Source organism: Triticum dicoccoides, chromosome 2A (genome assembly GCF_002162155.2).
Source record: "Triticum dicoccoides isolate Atlit2015 ecotype Zavitan chromosome 2A, WEW_v2.0, whole genome shotgun sequence".
Classification (NCBI taxonomy): domain Eukaryota; kingdom Viridiplantae; phylum Streptophyta; class Magnoliopsida; order Poales; family Poaceae; genus Triticum; species Triticum dicoccoides.
This window is the reverse complement of record NC_041382.1, coordinates 296,658,691-296,677,755: the sequence shown is the minus strand read 5'-3', so window position 1 is coordinate 296,677,755 and position 19,065 is coordinate 296,658,691.

The following is a 19,065-nucleotide window of genomic DNA, read 5'->3' as shown; positions in this document are numbered from 1 at the left end:
CGATGATATCCTTATTTACTCGAAGAACGAGGAAGAGCATGCCGAACATCTTAGACTTGTGTTAGAGAAACTCAGAGAGCACCACCTTTATGCCAAGTTCTCCAAGTGCAAATTTTGGTTGCCAGAAGTGACCTATCTTGGCCACGTAATCTCTGGTAAGGGCATTGCTGTCAATCCCGAAAGAGTTCAAGATATTCTTGATTGGACTCCACCTGAAACGGTTAAGCAAGTTAGGAGTTTCCTTGGCCTAGCTAGTTATTGTCGCCGCTTTGTTGAGAACTTCTCCAAAGTGGCCAAACCTCTCACGGAACTTCTCAAGAAAGATAAAAATTTTGAGTGGTCCCCACAGTGTGAGGACAGTTTTCAGGAACTGAAAAGACGCCTGACTTCTGCTCCCGAACTTGTGCCACCGGATTTCACTAAAGACTTTGTTATCTACTGCGACGCCTCATGACGGGGACTAGGTTGCATCCTTATGCAAGATCGCCATGTGATTGCCTATGCATCTAGACAGTTGCATCCACATGAGGAGAATTATCCTACACATGATCTAGAGCTTGCAGCCGTAGTCTATGCACTTAAGACCTGGCGACATTACCTTCTCAGTAAACGTTGCGAGATATACACCAACCACCAGAGTCTCAAGTATATCTTCACCCAACCAGATTTGAACCTTAGGCAAAGACGTTGGTTGGAGTTGATCTCAGATTACGACTTAGGAATTACCTACACCCCAGGCAAGGGGAATGTCATGGCTGATGTGCTAAGTCGTAAGTCCTATTGCAACAATCTCATGTTGCAACAGGGCAAGCCACTTCTCCATGAGGAATTATGTAAGATTAACCTTCACATTTCTCCTTGCGGATTCCTTTCTACCTTGGTGGCGAAACCTACCCTTGAGGATCAGATCATTACTGATCAGAAGTTTGATAGGGGTGTTATCAGCATCAAGAGAAACATTAGGAAGGGAGTTGGTGGATGTTTCTCTATGGATGCTCGAGGTGTTGTTTTCTTTGAGAATCGCTTGGTGGTTCCCAAGAATCAACATCTGCGACAACTGATTCTTAAGGAGGCGCATGAATGTCCTCTCACGATTCATCCTAGTAGTACTAAGATGTATCAGGACCTGCACTAGAGGTTCTGGTGGACTAGGATGAAGAGAGAAATTCCTCAGTTCATTTCTAACTATGATGTTTGTCATAGCGTTAAGGCAGAGCATCAAAGGCCTGCTGGCACCCTTCAGCCTTTAGCTATTCTTGAATGGAAATGGGATAAAGTTGGTATGGACTTCATCACCGGCTTTCCTAGGACCAAGAAAGGGAATAATGCTATCTTCGTAGTCATTGATCGTCTTTCCAAAGTGGGTCACTTCCTACCTGTTCGAGAGAGTATCACTGCTAGTCAGCTCGCTGACTTATATAGTTCTTGAATAGTTTCACTTCATGGTGTCCCACTAGAGATCAATTCAGACCATGGTAGTCTTTTCACTTCTCATTTCTGGGAGAGTTTCCAAACCGCCATGGGCACCCATCTTTCTTTCAGTACCGCTTTCCACCCTCAATCAAGTGGTCAGGTGGAAAGGGTCAACCAGATTCTCGAAGACATGCTTAGAGCTTGTGTTATCTCATTCGGTATGGATTGGGAGAAGTGTCTTCCCTTCGCCGAGTTTGCTTATAACAATAGCTACCAATCCAGCCTCAAGAAAGCTCCTTTTGAGGTTCTGTATGGACGAAGATGTCGAACACCTTTGAACTGGTCAGAAACCGGTGAAAGACAATTCTTTGGACCGGATATGATCCAGGAGGCAGAAGAGCAAGTTCGCATCATTCGTGAGAATTTGAAAATAGCCCAATCTCGTCAAAAGAGCCAGTATGACCGTCGTCATAAGGAAGTGGCTTATGAAGTTGGCGACAAGGCTTATCTTCGGGTTACTCCCTTGAAGTGTACCCATCGTTTTGGTATCAAGGGCAAGTTGGCTCCTCGTTACATTGGTCATTTTCGCATTCTCGCTAAACAAGGAGAGGTTGCCTACTAGTTGGAACTACCCCCACATCTTTCTCGAGTACATGATGTCTTCCACGTCTCCCAACTCAGGTGTTGCTTCTCGGATCCCATCCGCGGAGTGGACCACGAAACGCTTGATCTCCAAGATAACCTCACCTATCGAGAGTACCCTGTTTGCGTCCTTGATCAAGCAGAGCGTGTCACTCAACGTCATAACATCAAGTTTCTCAAGGTTCAGTGGTCTCCATTCCGAGAGAGAAGCTACTTGGGAGCGTGAAGATCGTCTTCGACTTGAGTACCCCACTTTCTTTCCGCTGACTTCTGAATCTCGGGACGAGATTCTTCCGAGTGGGGGCGAGTTGTCACATCCCTAGTTCTGGTATGACCTAGGCTAGCCCTTCATGCTTGCATCATGTTTAAATTCCATTTAAATTTGAAATGGGGATTTGTGAAACCCTCAGAATCATTTCTGAAAATGACCCAAGTAAAAATTGCTCGAAAAGGGTCCAAGAAAATGCCCATGTTGCTCTCTGAAAATATTCGACAGAGATAAAAATCAAACCAATATTTTAAAGAGCTCATAAGTATTTATTTTGGGCATTTGGAATTAATCCAATATTTATTTGCGTTGGATAAATATTTTTATATATACAAATATTGTCCAATAATTCTGAATTTTGGTGAGGGGCTTTGGATTAAATCCTTAGGTCCCTGCAAAATTTTACAGAATTAAATAAAATGATTTGGTATTGTTATTAAATCAAAACAAATGTCAGAAAAATAGAAAAGGAAACAGAAAAAGGGAAAACACCTACCTGGGACTTAACTGAGGCCTGGCACTGTGCGGCCCAGCTGGCCGGCCCAGCCAGCTCACCCTGCCAGTCACCCTCAACCTCCCGCAAGGAGGATGAGAGGCGCGTGGCCGACGCACGCCGGCGCACGCCCGGCCACCTCCTGCTTCCCGCTGCTGCCTCGATGCCCAGGACGTCGCCACGCAGCCTCCCTGACCCCCTATCACTCTCCCCCGTGCTTCTCCTCTCCTCTGTCACCCTCTCTCGCCCGCACTCGAGCGCAGCCGTGGCCGCCGACTGCTTTTGCCGCAGCCACCGCCTCCCCCTCGACCTCTCTCTATGCCCGAGAGCTCTGCCACGACGTCCTCTACGTCCTCGACGAGCCAGGCAACCGGGGACGCACCGTATCGTCGCCACCGCCGTCGTCTTCATCTCCGGCCATGCAGATCGCCGCCGTCAAATTCGTCGCCGTCCGGACCTCCCCGAGCTCGCCCTCAAGCCATTCGTGCTCACTGTGAGGCCATGAACCTTTTCCCCCTAACCCCGTAGCTGGCCGCTCGCCGTAGCCGTCATTTTGTAGATGGCCGAAGCGCCCCGCCGCCGTCCATGTCGCCGCCGTTGCCCTGGCCACCGCAGCCCGCAGCCGAGCGCGTCACCCTGCTCCCGGTGACGCCAGGAGGCCGTAGAGCCTCTCCGCTCGCTTCCCCATGCACCACAGCCCTCGCCCGCACTTGGCCGTGCTCCGGCCACTACCCTGAGCTTCGCTCCAGCGAGCTCCAGCTGCCCCCGCCTCTCCCACTTGCTCCAATCGGTGCGGACGAGCGCGGGCTACGCCCCGGTGGTCTCCGCCGTCCTTTTGGTCGCCGGAACGGCGATCCCGAACCCCTCCGACGCGTTCGACCTCACCGGCGGATAAACGCCGGTGGGGTTGACCGGGTCTAAACTCCCCCCCAGTTGACCTGGGGTTTGACTACCTAGGGTCAATGACAGGTGGGGCCCGGCCCTGCTAATGTTTTTGTTAGGATTAGTTTAATATCTAATTAACACTGTTAACTAGCTATGACACTGACGTGTGGACCCCACACGTCAGGTTTGACCAGTCAGCGCTGTTGACTTGCTGAAGCAAGCATGACGCAGTGCTGACGCAATTATTTCTTTTCTGGTTTTAAAATAAATTAGGAAATTCCAGAAAATGATATAAACTTCAAAAATTCATAGAAATTCAACCGTAGCTCAGATTGAAATAATTTATATATGAAAAATTATCAGAAAAATTCAATCTATCCATCTGTACAATTTTCATGCATGACAAACCAACTTATACCTACTGTATAAGTGAAACACTAAAATGGCTTATATAAAGAGCTTATTTTAGAGATGCATTTGAATCTTTGGTTCAAATGGATTTCATCCAAATAAAAGCCAGTTGCATTAGCTCAATCAGCATCACATATTCATGCCATGATCATGCATCATATTGTTGCATATGCTTGTCTTTGATTATCGACACTGTTCCCTCTCGATAGGTCCTGCTCTGAACCTCCTTGTTGATCTACCAGGCAAGCAAACCCCCTTGTTCATTCCGATACAATCCTACTCTCTCGCTCCTGCTCTCTTTTATTGCATTAGGATAACAACGATTCAACTGCTACTTTATGTTGCGGTAGTTGAACCCATTCCTCTGCATGACCTGTCATTACCACAGTAAATAGTTAAAACCCACTAGCATGTGTAGGAGTTGATTGAGCCATGTTGTGTTCTTACCATGCCATGCCTGCTATTGCTTAGAGTTGTGTCAGGTCTGATTCATCGGGAATGAATTGGAGTGGCACGATATGTTCTGGTGCTGAGAGTTAGGCGTGTGAACACGATTTGGTAAAGGTAGCGGTGAGAGGCCATGTAGGAGTACATGGTGGGTTGTCTCACTGGAACCGTCCTTAAGCACTGACTTCTGTGTATGTTGTCCAATGACTAGCTACTACCACACATTGGAATGCTTAAGTGCCCCTCTCGACTTATTAGCCAACTTGATCTCTGTCCAGGAGTCGCAAATAGTTTCTGGTGTTTGTAGGTAGTGTTAGTAGTCTACCAAGTGGCACCCGGCCAGGTGGGCTTGGGACAGACTAGGCACAAGTGGCACGGTGTACCAAGCGTAGATCCATCCGGCGAGGTGGGCTTGGGAACCCTGCACATATCGTTCGGGGCCATGAGCGACACCCCGGCCGGATCTCCTTGCGGATGGAACCCGAATAGGCGATAAACCTGGATTAGAGTCTTGTTTGGTTAGTCACGTCGTGGCCGACACCCTCGCCAGGCTTCCGCTTGAAGGTTGCCGAGGTACATGACGTGTACATGGTGATAAGTGGTGAGAGCGTGTGTAAAGAAGTACACCCCTGCAGGGTTATCATGATCTATTCGAATAGCCGTGTCCTTGGTTATGGACTTCTGGGATGCTTACGTGGTACATAGACAACTTAAAGTGGATACTCTAAACTCCTCAAGGCAAGTGTGAGTGCTATGGATGGCCTTCTCATATGGAGACGGGGATGAATCCATAGTAGTGTATTGATGTGGTGACTAGTGGACTCGTGTGCGCTACCTCACCTCAAAGAAGTTTCTCGTTGCCGTTGAACAGGATAGCCACTAAGTCAAGGCTGGCTTGCTGCAACTAAACCCCACATTACCTTCTTGATACAAATGCATGTATTATAGGATCTGATGTAAGTCTTGCTAAGTACCTTTGTACTCGTGTTTGCTTTATTTATGTTTTGCAGGTGGGACATCTGTCTCACTAGTAGTACCGCTTGGACTTCGACGAGAAGCTTGCACCTCAGCTACGATCTTGTTCCCTTGGGAAGGACTTGTAGATAGTCAGGCCTCTTAGACTCTTCTTTTGTAGTTGTCTGTACCCAGACATGTAATGCTTCCGTTGCTTGTATGCTCTGAATGATGGGTCGTGTGACCCCTGTTTGTATTTTATGCTATGTGGCTCTTCTGAGCCTTTATCTATATGAGTTGTGTTATGTTGTGATGCCAGGTTGTACAGCACATACTTGCATGTTATGCGTACGTGTGACGTGTATTGCTATGTGTGGGATCCGACAATCTAGTTGTTTATCCTTGGCAGTCTCTCTTATGGGGAAATGAAGTCTAGTGCTTCCTTGAGCCATAGTAGTCCGCTACAGCCCGGTTCACCGGAGTCCTGCTAGCCCAGTACTACTACTCAGGACACTTGACTGGCCGGCATGTGCTTCACTTCGTTCCGGTGTCTGTCCCTTCGGGGAAATTCCTTGCCTGCTACAGCCCGAGTTCCTGGAGTCCTATTAGCCCAGTGCTACAGCCGGCTTCACATGCTGCTGACCGACATGCTCGATGTGAATCATGTATGCCTGTCCCCATGGGTTAGTGCCGCTTGGGGTTCACGACTAGCCATGTCGGTCTGGGTTCTCTGTCATATGGATGCTAGCGACACAATCATATATGTGAGCCAAAAGGCGCAAACGGTCCTGGGCCAGGGTAAGGCGACACCCGTGGGAATATGCGTGAGGCCGCAAAGTGATATGAGGTGTTACCGGTTAGATCGATGTGACTTGGAATTGGGGTCCCGACATTAAAACAATGTGAATGCAGTGTGGTTTGGATGCAAATGAAGATGTAGGAGAGGTGAAGAAGCCGAGGAAAATCGGTTCCCGGTGGAGAAGTAAATGGGAGAAGTGGCATGTAGGCAATTGATTAGACAACTAGGTAGACTAAACGAAAAGGCTATGCGGGTAGGCTAAGGAGTGGTACATCTCCGTGTACGTGCCCATCCTTCTAGCGATACATGTGCCACTTGCTAGTTGAGGTCACTCTTTTGAATCACCATGGTGAGACATATTATGATTTCTTTTTATTTCTGCACTCCTCCTAACAGGTGGGACCTATGCAAACGGATAAAAAAATGTGTTGTAGCTGGTTCGGATGCATACTGGCACGTGTGTGGGAGACACAAGATTCTCTAGTTAAGGAATAAGTATGTTGTTATCCTCAAAAAAGAAAAGGCCTTCTTCGTGCTTCCGAATGCACGAGAAATTGGTTCTGCTCGCAATATGGATGACACCTGGAGGATGAAGTGAACCCAAAGGCATGCTAGCACGAGAGTACTAATCATGTTCCTACTAGTACTACCCCTACTAGTAGTAGTAGTAAAACTGTGTTCCACTTGATGGTCAAAATATTATGCATCCGGTCCTCATAGTGAAGTGAGAAGACCCTGCGCCCAAGGTGACACCAGTCCAGGCAGCGTGTTCGGGTTACCAAAGTCAGCCTCACCTTGTGCACTGTGCAGGCACTGTCACCGCCCCTATATAGCATGCTTAGCCTTGTCTCCCTCTCCCCTAGCCACCACTCCATCTCCATCTCCATCTCGCCGGAGATCCTAAGGTCACTCTTCATCATCTCACTATGCCCCCGCGTACCGTCGCCTTGCTCGCCTCCCCCAGTACCACTATTCCCTCGCTAGCTCCTCCAGCACCGAGAGCCTTCTCCCCCGTAAATCAAGGCCCCCAAAACTCCACCTTCCAAACCCCACCATGGCCGAACGTGAACCGCACAACATCCACATGAGCCACGATTGGAGCAATCTCTTGATATGTCTCCAATGTATCTATAATTTTTTATTATTCCATGTTGTTATATTATCAATCTTGGATGTTTTATAATCATTTTATAGTCATTTTGTATCATTTTTTGGTACTAACCTATTAACATAGTGCCAAGTGCCAGTTGCTATTTTTTGCATGTTTTTTACATCGTAGAAAATCAATACCAAACGGAGTCCAAACGCAATGAAAATTTATGGAGATTTATTTTGGACCAAAAGGAACATAATGGGCCCTAGCTATGCCTAGGGGGTGATCCGAGGAGAGCACAACCCACCAGGGCACGCCGGGAGGCCCAGGCGCGCCCTGGTCGGTTGTGCCCACCTCAGGTGCCCCCGGACTGCCTATTTGATCTATAAATACCCAAATATTCCCAAAACCCTAGGGGAGTTGATAAAATATTGATTCAGCCACCACAGAGTCCAGAACCACAAGATCCAATGTAGACACCACCTCGGATGGGGTTCACCACCTCCATTGGTGCCTCTCCGATGATGCGTGAGTAATTCGTTGTAGACCTTCGGGTCCGTAGTTAGTAGCGAGGTGGCTTCCTATCTCTCTCTCTCTCTCTCGATTCTTAATAAAATGGTCTCTTGGAGATCCATATGATGTAACTCTTTTGCCGCGTGTTTGTTGGGATCGATGAACTTTGAGTTTATGATCAGATCTATCTTTTTATATCCATGAAAGTATTTGAGTTTCTTTGATATCTTTTATGCATGATTGCTTATAGCCTCGTATTTCTTCTCCGATATTTGGGTTTTGTTTAGCCAACTCAATCTATTTATCTTGCAATGGGAAGATGTGCTTTGTAGTGGGTTCGATCTTACGGTGCTTGATCCTAGTGAGAGACGGGGAACCGACACATATGTATCGTTGCTACTAAGGATAAACGATGGGGTCTGTCTCTACGTAGATAGATCTTGTCTACATCATGTCATCGTTCTTGTTGCATTACTTCGTTTCTCCATGAACTTAATACACTAGATGCTTGCTGGATAGCGGTCGATATGTGGAGTAATAGTAGTAGATGCAGGCAGGAGTCGGTCTACTAATCTTGGACGTGATGCCTGTGTAATGATCATTGCCTGGATATCATCATGAGTATTTGAAGTTCTATCAATTGCCAAACAGTAATTTGTTCACCCACCGTTTGCTATTTTTCTTGAGAGAAGACACTAGTGAAACCTACGGCGGCCGGGTCTCTTTCTCATATATTTGCCTTTGCGATCTACTTTTCCTTAGTGTTTATTTTCATATGTATTAAACAAAAAATACAAATATACCTTGCTGCAACTTATTCTTATTTATTTTATTTGTCATTTGATCTATCAATCTACTACAAATTTACCTCACACCTGTTTGCCTCTCTTGAGGCGTCGTACCCCGGAAGGGATTGACAACCCCTTTAACACGTCGGGTTGCGAGAAGTTGTTATTTGTGTGCAGATGTTGTTTACGTTGTGTTTCTCGGTTCTCCTACTGGTTTGACGACCTTGATTTCACATCTGAGGGAAATACCTACCACCCCTGTACTGCATCATCCCTTCCTCTTTGGGGAAATACTGACGTAACTTCAAGCAACATCAAAAGGAATTTCGGGCGCCGTTGCCGGGGAGGATCTTCAACATATACCAGGTTCCTAATCACAACTCTCATCTCCTCGCAATTTACATTATTTGCCATTTGGATCTCGTTTTCCTCTCCCCCACTTCACAAAAATTTGCCGTTTTATTCACCCCACTTTTTCCTTTCGTCGTTTTCTTGCCAGATCTATCCGTTCTCTTGCTTCCTAATCTTAATGGCTAGCATGCCTACTCCTCCTTTGTCACTAGATTTTGAAGCGTTTTACTTCAAGCAAAGACAAGGAGAAAAAGATGCTTGGTATAGGCTTATGGAATCCTATCGTATTTCCAATTTAAAGGGGAGCGCTAATGTCTTGCTTCGTAAATTTTACATAGGATTGGCTTTGCATCATAGACAACTCCTAGATTTTGCCGCTAAAGGGAATTTTATTCAACTTGATGCCAATGCTGCCTATGAAATTTTAGAAGGAATTTTGGGGATTCCACCTCAAAAGAAGGGGTTTACTTTCACCCCATAGGGAGTTCAAATGCTGGGCAAACTTGGTCATTTGCATAAACACATGGTTGAATTACAAAAATATAAAGAACCCCTCAAATACCTCAATGGTAGTATCAATCACATGAATACCCTGCTTACTGTTTGCAACAAGCGATTGGATATTTTAGATCTTAAGATGGTTTCTCTCCCGGAGAATTTAGGGAAGCGTAAAGAGCCTCCCGGGTTTGAGAATACCCTTACAAAAGTTGCCAAAACTTCAGAAGACAAAACTTAGATCCTTGCTTTATGCCTAGCTAAGGGCGTAAAACTATAGCGCTTGGTGGGAGGCAACCCAATGAATAAAATTTATTTTTTCTTGTTGCTTTCTATTTTTTGAGTGTTAGAAAAATTATGCTACTGTTATGATTGTGTTTTGTATGTTTTAATTTGTGCTTGTTCCAAGTAAAGCCTTTAGGATCTTCTTGGGTGATAGTTGTTTGATCTTGCTGAAAAAACTGAAACTTATGCGCTCACAAAAATAATTCTCTTTTTTAACCAAAGAGAAATAAAATACCCATTCCTCTTGCAGTAGATCAATATAAAAATTTCTCAGGTCGCCCTATTTTTAAGTATTTTTGGAGTTACAGAAGTATTCGAAATATTCAGATTGCTATAGACTGTTCTGTTTTGACAGAGTCTGTTTTATTTGCGTTGTGTGCTTATTTTGATGGCTCTATGGATTTCTTCGATGAGTTTTTGCCATATAAAAGTTGTAATGTAGTAGATATAATGCAAGAACAAAATATGAATTGGTTTGATACAACACTTATAGTAGTGATTTATTTTCTTATACTAACGGATCTCACGAAGGTTTTGTTGAGTTTTGTGTGATTGAAGTTTTCAAGTTTTGGGTTATCTTACGATGGATGAAGGAATAAGGAGTAGAAGATCCTAAGCTTAGGGATGCCCTGGCATCCCAAGCTATTATCCAAAAATGAGCAACCAACTAAGCTTGGGGATGCCCCCAATGGCATCCCCTCTTTCTTCTAATGACCATCGGTATTTTACTCAAAGCTATATTTTTATTCGTCACATACTATGGGTTTTGCTTGGAGCATCTTGTATGATATAAGTCTTTGCTTGTTTTATTTTGTGTTTTAAGTCTTGATCCCTTGCTGGACACACCTATTTGAGAGAGTCAAAATTATGTCATGACTTGTTATAATTGCTCTCTTCGCTTCACTTAAATCTTTTATGTGCTACGGACTTGCTCTAGTGCTTCACTTATATCTTTTTGAGCACGGTGTGCTTTAGTATTTTTGAAGAAATTCTCTCTTGCTTCACTTAAATTAACTTGGGAGAAAGACAAATTATGCTCATGATATTTGTTTGAGCTTTTCAAAAGCAACATATGAAAATTAGTCCCAAAGTGATAGATATCCAAGAAGGATATAATAAAAACTTTCATGAAGATCATTGGACAAAATAAACTTGATTCTTAGTAATAGTTTTGAGGTATGATGATGTGATATGTGAGTTATGTTGATGAGTAATTATCCTTTAGTAAGAATAGTGGTGTTAAGGTTTGTGATTCCCTATGCAAGCATGAGAGTCGATAGTCATGCAATGAAATTATATCCTACTTGTCGTGCATTATTCCGTGTTAATTATGCTTTATGCTTGCTTATGAGAATATCTGTTTCTTGGTTGGTCGCTTCTCAATCTTTCTCTAGCCTTCATTTTGCACTAAGTATGATCTCTACTTGTGCATCCAAAATCCTTTAAACCAGTTTTGCCACATGACTCCATTATATCTACCTATATGCGGTATTCTTTTGCCATTCTAAGCAAATTTGCATGTGCCATCTCTAATTTTCAAAATAAACTTCTCTTTTGTGTGTTCGTTTTGCTCGCGGAGCGGTGAGGGGTGGCTAATCTTTTCCATGTTGGATGTGTTATTCTCATGATGAGTGTTTATTCACTTGTCATTGCAAGAGAGTAAGGCAAAGGTTTTTGGGATGCCGAGTCCCAAAATGAAAAAATGAATTACTTTATGTTTTCAAATAATAAATTCCTTGGAAAGTGTTGGTATGGAAGGCACCCATGGATACAGTTAGCCTTGGAAAGTGAAAGTATGGTGGAAAAAGGAATAAAATTTATTTTCTGTTTGGGAACCGCCTATGATATATCTAGCATGGAAAGTGTTGGGAACTCTAAGTCGTTTTCGTTGGTGGGATGGATACACCTCCGAAAATGTTTTTATCTGTAAGTTTTTCACTTTGAACTCTGGCACTTCTACAAATCCCTACTTCCCTCTACTAAGGGCCTTGCTTTTACTTTATGCAATTTTTATTTTTGAATTTGAGTCTCCATCTTCTCTTATAAAAGCACCAACTAGGAGGCAATATGATCGTACTTGAGTATTGGGTGTAGCTAATATGCGAGTGTGTTTCATGAATGGATCAATGATTGAGCATGATGGGCTAGGGATAACTTATTCTAGCGTTGATATTTTGGAAGACATGGTGCTTGTTGATATGCTTGAGTACTTAAATTATCATGTCAAAACTAGACTATTGCTTTGAACAACATAAAAGTCCAAATGTCCATGCTATAAAGAAAGGAATATGATATGACATGTTAGGCAGCATTCCACATCAAAAAATATGGTTTTATCACTTACCTACTCGAGAATGAGTAGGAGTTAAGCTTGGGGGTGCTGATATGTTTCTGACGTATCTATAATTTTTGATTGTTCCATTCTATTATTATAAATCTTGGATGTTTTATAATCATTTTATAGTCATTTTATATCATTTTTTGGTACTAACCTATTGATATAGTGCCAAGTGCCAGTTACTGTTTTTCCATGTTTTCTACATCGCGGAAAATCAATACCAAATGGAGTCCAAACGCAATGAAACTTTATAGAGATTTTTTGAACCAGGAGGAACATAATGGGCCCTCGTTGCGCCTGGGGTGCTCTGAGGAGAGCACAACCCACTAGGGCGCGCCAGGAGGCCTAGGCGTGCCATGGTGGGCTGTTCCCACCTCGGGTGCCCCCACACCGCCTCTTTGCTCTATAAATAGCCCAATATTCCCAAAACCCTATGGGAGTCGACAAAATATTGATCCAGGCGTTGTAGACTCCAGAACCACCAGATCCAATCTAGACACCATCTCGGATGGGGTTCACCACTTCCATTGCTGCCTCTCCGATGATGTGTGAGTAGTTCTTTGTAGACCTTCAGGTCCGTAGTTAGTAGCCAGATGGCTTCCTCTCTCTCTCTCTCTTGATTCTCAATACAATGGTCTCTTGGAGATCCATATGATGTAACTTTTTTGCATTGTGTTTGTTGGGATCGATGAACTTTGAGTTTATGATCACATCTATCTTTTCATATCCATGGAAGTATTTTAGTTTTTATGATCTCTTTTATGCATGATTGCTTATAGCCTCGTATTTCTTCTCCGATATTTGGGTTTTGTTTGGCGAACTTGATCTATTTCTCTTGCAGTGGGAGGAGGTGCTTTGTAGTGGGTTCGATCTTACGGTGTTTGATCCCAGTGACAGTAGGGGAACCGACACATATGTATCGTTGCTACTAAGGATAAAACGATGGGGTCTGTCTCTACATAGATAGATCTTGTCTACATCACGTCATCGTTCTTGTTGCATTACTCCGTTTCTCCATGAACTTAATACACTAGATGCATGGTGGATAGCGTTAGATGTGTGGAGTAATAGTAGTAGATGCAGGAAAGAGCCGGTCTACTAATCTTGGACGTGACGCCTATGTAATGATTATTGCTTGGATATCATCATGAGTATTTGATGTTGCATCAATTTCCCAACAGTAATTTGTTCACCCACTGTTTGCTATTTTTCTTGAGAGAAGCCACTAGTGAAACCTACGGCCCCCGGGTCTCTTTCTCATATATTTGCCTTTGCGATCTACTTTTCCTCAGCATTTATTTTTAGATCTATTAAACCAAAATAAAAAAATACATTGCTGCAATTTATTCTTATTTATTTTATTTGGCGTTCGATCTATCAATGTACAACAAATTTACCTCAGTTCCGTTTGCCTATCTTGAGGCGCCGTACCTCGGAAGGGATTGACAACCCCTATAACACGTAGGGTTGCGAGAAGTTGTTATTTGTGTGCAGGTGTTGTTTACGTTGGGTTGCTTGCTTCTCCTACTGGTTCGATAACCTTGGTTTCCCATCTGAGGGAAATACCTACCGTCGTTGTGCTGCATCATCCCTTTCTCTTTGGGGAAATACTGACATAGCTTCAAGCGACATCATCTCCCCAGTGACATCCTCGACCTCTGTTGTTCGTGTATGGATATGTTGAGCACCCTATGGCTGGCTGCATGCTAGAGGGACATGCACACGACCATCATCAAAGCGAGGCCTAAGCTTTTCAAGACACCCTACTTGCAAGATTTGCTCACCATGACATGGAGGTGTACATGATGCCCCTCAATTTGAATCCGACCTCCATTAGCCGAAACTTCTTTGCAGGTATGTAGTGGGTCGCCATACATCATTTCCCTCGACTTCGATCCAATCACCATTTCCCAAAACTTCTTCGCAGGTATGTACTGGGTCGGCATGAGCTCCCACTGGATGGCTTCCGTCATACAAGTCCAGAAAAGGTTGGTGCTCGTGAGCTTCCACACCACCCATGAGATTATCCTTCCTACGTTGGATTATATAGGGTTTTACCATCGCGGTCCAAGTCATCTAGATTACGAAGTCAGTTGGACGCACCTTGTTTTGCAAAAGATTGTAATCTTCCAAGTGCCCACATGAGATGCAAATTACATAGATGTTAAGCTAATTGCCTTGTTCGACAGCGGACTCGCCTATCTTTTCGCTGGTGCCTTCTTTAGATGGAGACAACTCACCTCGCAGTGGATCGTTAAAGCTCATACACACTTCTGTGATGCCATTGAACACAATGGCATCATCTACACGATCGACAAAGCAGATGGCACCATGTATTGCTGGGACGGCGCGTATAAGTTGTTTCCGTCTGATGTTAATAATGATGCCATGAAACTGTTTGAACTTTTTGTGATGATTGGCATATCCCTGTTTGAGCAGAATTTGACTAGAACTATGGCAATGTATTAGAGATGTCGTAAATCAGCTATATTTGGAATGAGTTAATTCATGCGATTGTGACCATGTCATTACAGCCAATTTGTACCCCTGAATAATCAAAAGGTTAGGAAGATATGGATATTCTCATTATTTTATACTCCCTCTGTCCAAAAATAAGTATCTCAAGCATAGTACAACTTTGTACTAGAGTTAGTACAAAGTTGAGACACGTATTTTGGGACGGAGGGAGTAGTAATCTATATACTACTAAATATGAGTGTGTATCAATGGCCATGTTAGTTTCCTCATTTTCATGATGTAGAAACATGCATCACACCGTTGGTTTCATCTAACCATACATTAGGGAAGTAAATGTGCATATGGAGAACTCTATATTTGGAAGTAATGAAATCCTGTAATGCTTACCATGTGTACATACCTATATTCTCCCTTTAGCAATCAATGGCTAGAATAATATCCTCACAAAAAATTTGCCCACAGAACATGAGTATATAACAATGCATGGTCTGTTAGTTTCCTTGAAGAATTTGTTTGTGGGGACAGAACATGATTACATAACATGCATGACATGGTAGTTTCCTATGAAGAATCGATTGTGAGATAACATCAGTATAACCATGCATGGCACTTCTATATTTTCGAACCCAGTATACATTTCCCTGTATTTTCCTCCTAGTTCCAACAGGGACATATCAATGATGTTTCTTGCATTATCCTACTCATACTCTGAACAATGCTAATCTTACATTAACAATGTTTGCCCTTTTTCATATGATGCATTGTCCCTATAGTTACCGCCCTTTGTAATCACACCACCTTTGCCCAAAATAGGGAAGCACAATTGGTTCCTCGCTCGTTCAGACGACGACAAAAGACTGATGATCATTCAGACACATGAGCCAGAAAAGTTATATTGCAAAAACCCCACTGTATACAAGCACCGTGAAATACGTGAGTGTCCATACAGTGGCTATTACGTCTATGAGCAGGATACTATTTAGTTGGGGCCTTCTGGATTTTTGAGTTGGAGACGGATAAACAGCCATGGTTCACAATCTATGTTTCTCGGACTCAATTATCCGATTAACCAGGAGATCACCGTTGGAAAGGACCTTGATGGCAGAGAGGCTTTGTTTGCTATTGAAAACTGTGTCTACACGGCGAGCCCCAGGAGTTCAGGAGCAAACTCCCTTGATTGTGAACGATACAACCTGCAACCAAAAGAAGGTGAGAATGACAAAGGCATCTGGATTAACTTTGATCCTTGGATGTGTCGAGTCCGATAGGCAGTGATGTGGTTCAAGCCTTCAGGTTGATCGGTAATTGGGCTGTTGTTTTGAAAGGGTGGAGTATTGTTGTCTCCGGAAAACTGGTGGCCGAAGCGGGGCTGCAAATTATGATGGTGTTGGATCATCCCTCTTTGAATGACTTGTTGTCTTTGTTGCTTGTTCTGGATAGGTAGTTCTCTCTTTTGTTATGCATATTCCTTGTCATTTGGTCATCCTTGTCTATGTCACTCTTACTATGTAATAGTTGCCTCTATTTAGAATGTCATTCTCGTCTGGATCATGAGAGTCTGAGCGTTGCAGATGGGTGCGTTTTGGTGGTGTAGCAAGACTTCTTATGAAATATCATGTCTTGTTGTTTATGTTAGTAGTAGTCACTAGCCAGTGTTTGAATGTTGTATATATCATTGTTTCAAACTGTTTATTGTCTCAAACTACTGATGGCCTAAATGAGGGCATCACCATTCTCAAGTGTTTAGAGTATATCTCCTTTTTTCAAGTTATAATTTGAGCTTAGTGTCTTCTCGATGATGTACACTTGTTTGGGCCCATGAGGTGTCATTGAATATGAGCCGAGTAGTAACGCAATGCCAAACACGTCAATTATGACTCTCAGGCCGGGCTCTCAAAAGATCCTCAAAATAAAAAGGTCGGGTTTCAAAAAAGGAAGAATTGGGACTCTTAGGCCGACATGTGGGTGCCACCAGTGTTTTCATGTGCTTGCGCGCCGATAGCATATTGGCGCGTGTTCGAAATTCATGCTACCTTTTAATCCCCAATCTCCCGCCCCTCCTCGACCTCTGGAATCTCGATTCCTACTTCAGTTCCCCCAAATCCCCCTCATGTACTCCTTGTACTCAAGTGCACTATCATGTCTCCGGTCAACGCGGATCTCCAAGCTGGAGATCCTAAGGTCCGTCCTACCTTTGGCTACTGCGTGCTGTCGCTCAACAGTGGCATGGTGGCGCTTGATGACCAGTTTGCCGGCAAAGTGCTGATGGTAACCATCAACGGCGACCGGCCTCCCGACTTGCCGGATGACCTTGTAAAAGCTCTCGGCATCGCGCACGACATCCAAATAAGTGACTTGCTCGTCAAAATCTGTTCGCCACCGGCTGATCTCTTAGTCAGGTTTCAGACAACTTTTGACTGCAGTCGTGTGTTCGAATCTTCCCGACGTTTGTTCTGTGAGGCACGCTGGTGAGCTTGAATCGGTGGCACCCAGGATGGGGCTCGGTGCCCTCTGAGCTTGAGTTTTTAACAAAGCTTACCTTCCATGGCATGCCTCAACGTGCTTGAAATAGCGAGCCCATGAATGAGCTTATCAACGACCTTAGAGGTGAGCTCGTAAGTATGTTTGTTCCTCTAGACAGCTGGGCTCTGATAGTTATGGCATGGATGAAGAAGTCGTCCACCATACCGAAGGTGATTAGTGTTGAGATACCGGTGCAGGAACCGATGTTGTACTATTCGTCGCCACTAAGGCCGTCGTGGACCACGTTACGGATGTACCTGTATCGAGTGTTCGTGCAGGTCAAAGAAGTGGTCAATCCATCAATCGAAGTCCTGCTGCTTCCGCTGGTGCCTGGGTCCGTCAACGACGTCCATTACAGGAGTCAATGTCATAATTTCCCCATGTTGCTCGAAACGATGGATGGCACAGGGCCTACTCCATTGCGCGGTAGAGGCCACTGCTTCTTTGGGAGAAGAGGCAGTGCTGGCTGGCTGGATGTGCTCTTTGAGGTAACAACTGAATCTTGTCAGATACTAGTTAAAACCGAACTATGGGTGTGAAGCACTGATGTGCCAGTACATTTGATTGTGACATGTTATAATTTTTTACCTGGACGTTTTTTAGAAAGGGTTGTACGTCAACTTAATGTTCCACCAGAACTTATATATTTTGTTGTCTGACTATTTTCTTTGCACAGCATTGAATACATTTCCCCATCATTGATAAAGACGATGAACCTTTATGTAGGAGGTCATTGGTTTCAACATATCCCTACCCGTAGCGATCCACTACTTCCACCCTGATTGTGCTGCCTGCGTGAAATTTTTGTATGCAAGTTCAGTGTGCTATGATGTTCTATATGATTGTGTCAACTATATAAGTTTTTACTGAGCAACAGCAATGCATATGGCTGAAAGATGTACTTACGACCATTGACCGATGGGTCTCTCTCTCACACACACACACACAAACACACACGCGCACACGCACAAGTGGTACCCGTTGAATTATTTCTTCGCTCATGACAGCTTTTAATTAGGTTCCACTGTACTCTAACTTTTTTCTTAAGTTATTAGTTGAGCTCAGTGACTTCAAAAAGTTGTACAGAAGCCTTATTTGGGCCTTTCCGGTGTCGCTGAATGTTGGCTGACTAGCCATGTAAGGTTGTACTCTATTACACAGGCCTTTTTCTCAACATCAGCAATTCAACTGGGCCGACAGTTGTACACAATATCCGGGTCAACTTGTTATCCTCCGCCCGCTGGGCTACAAATCTTTCCTAGGAGGGATGCATTAGGCTTAACAAGAAAATGGGCATTAAGAAATAATAAATGGGATGTAATTATAAAAACGGGGCAGTAATTATAAAAAATGCACCAAACACGTAATTAGTTTAAAAATATATTATTATTGGAATTTGAAAATTTTAATTTCATTACTTGTTGCGCGCGCAATATTTTGTTGGATTTTTGCGTAATACAAATATATTTTGAAATTATATTTAAATTAACTATAAATTTTGGGATAAAAATATTTCGGATCCCATCAAAATGTGGGAAATTTTATTGAATTCTATTTTGAGCGGTTGGTTGAAATTATTAATCGTTGTCCTAGCTAGAAAATGGGTTGTACTTTTAACAAACTATAAATGGGTTGTAGTAAATTCCATTAGAATTCAAAAATGGGATGTTCATTCTTACAAATCGCAAATGGGCTATATGTTCTCTTCCACACACTTGTGGGACTACTAAGTTGACGCGTATGCGAGGCTTTGTCAACTTATAGTCAACACACGGTTCTAGCAACAGTGGCCGTTGCATGTCCATCCAACGGATGTCATGCTTCTTCTTCAATCCTGGATAATCTTGCTTCAACCGCCCAAAAATTGATTCCTCCCCTGACATCTGGGG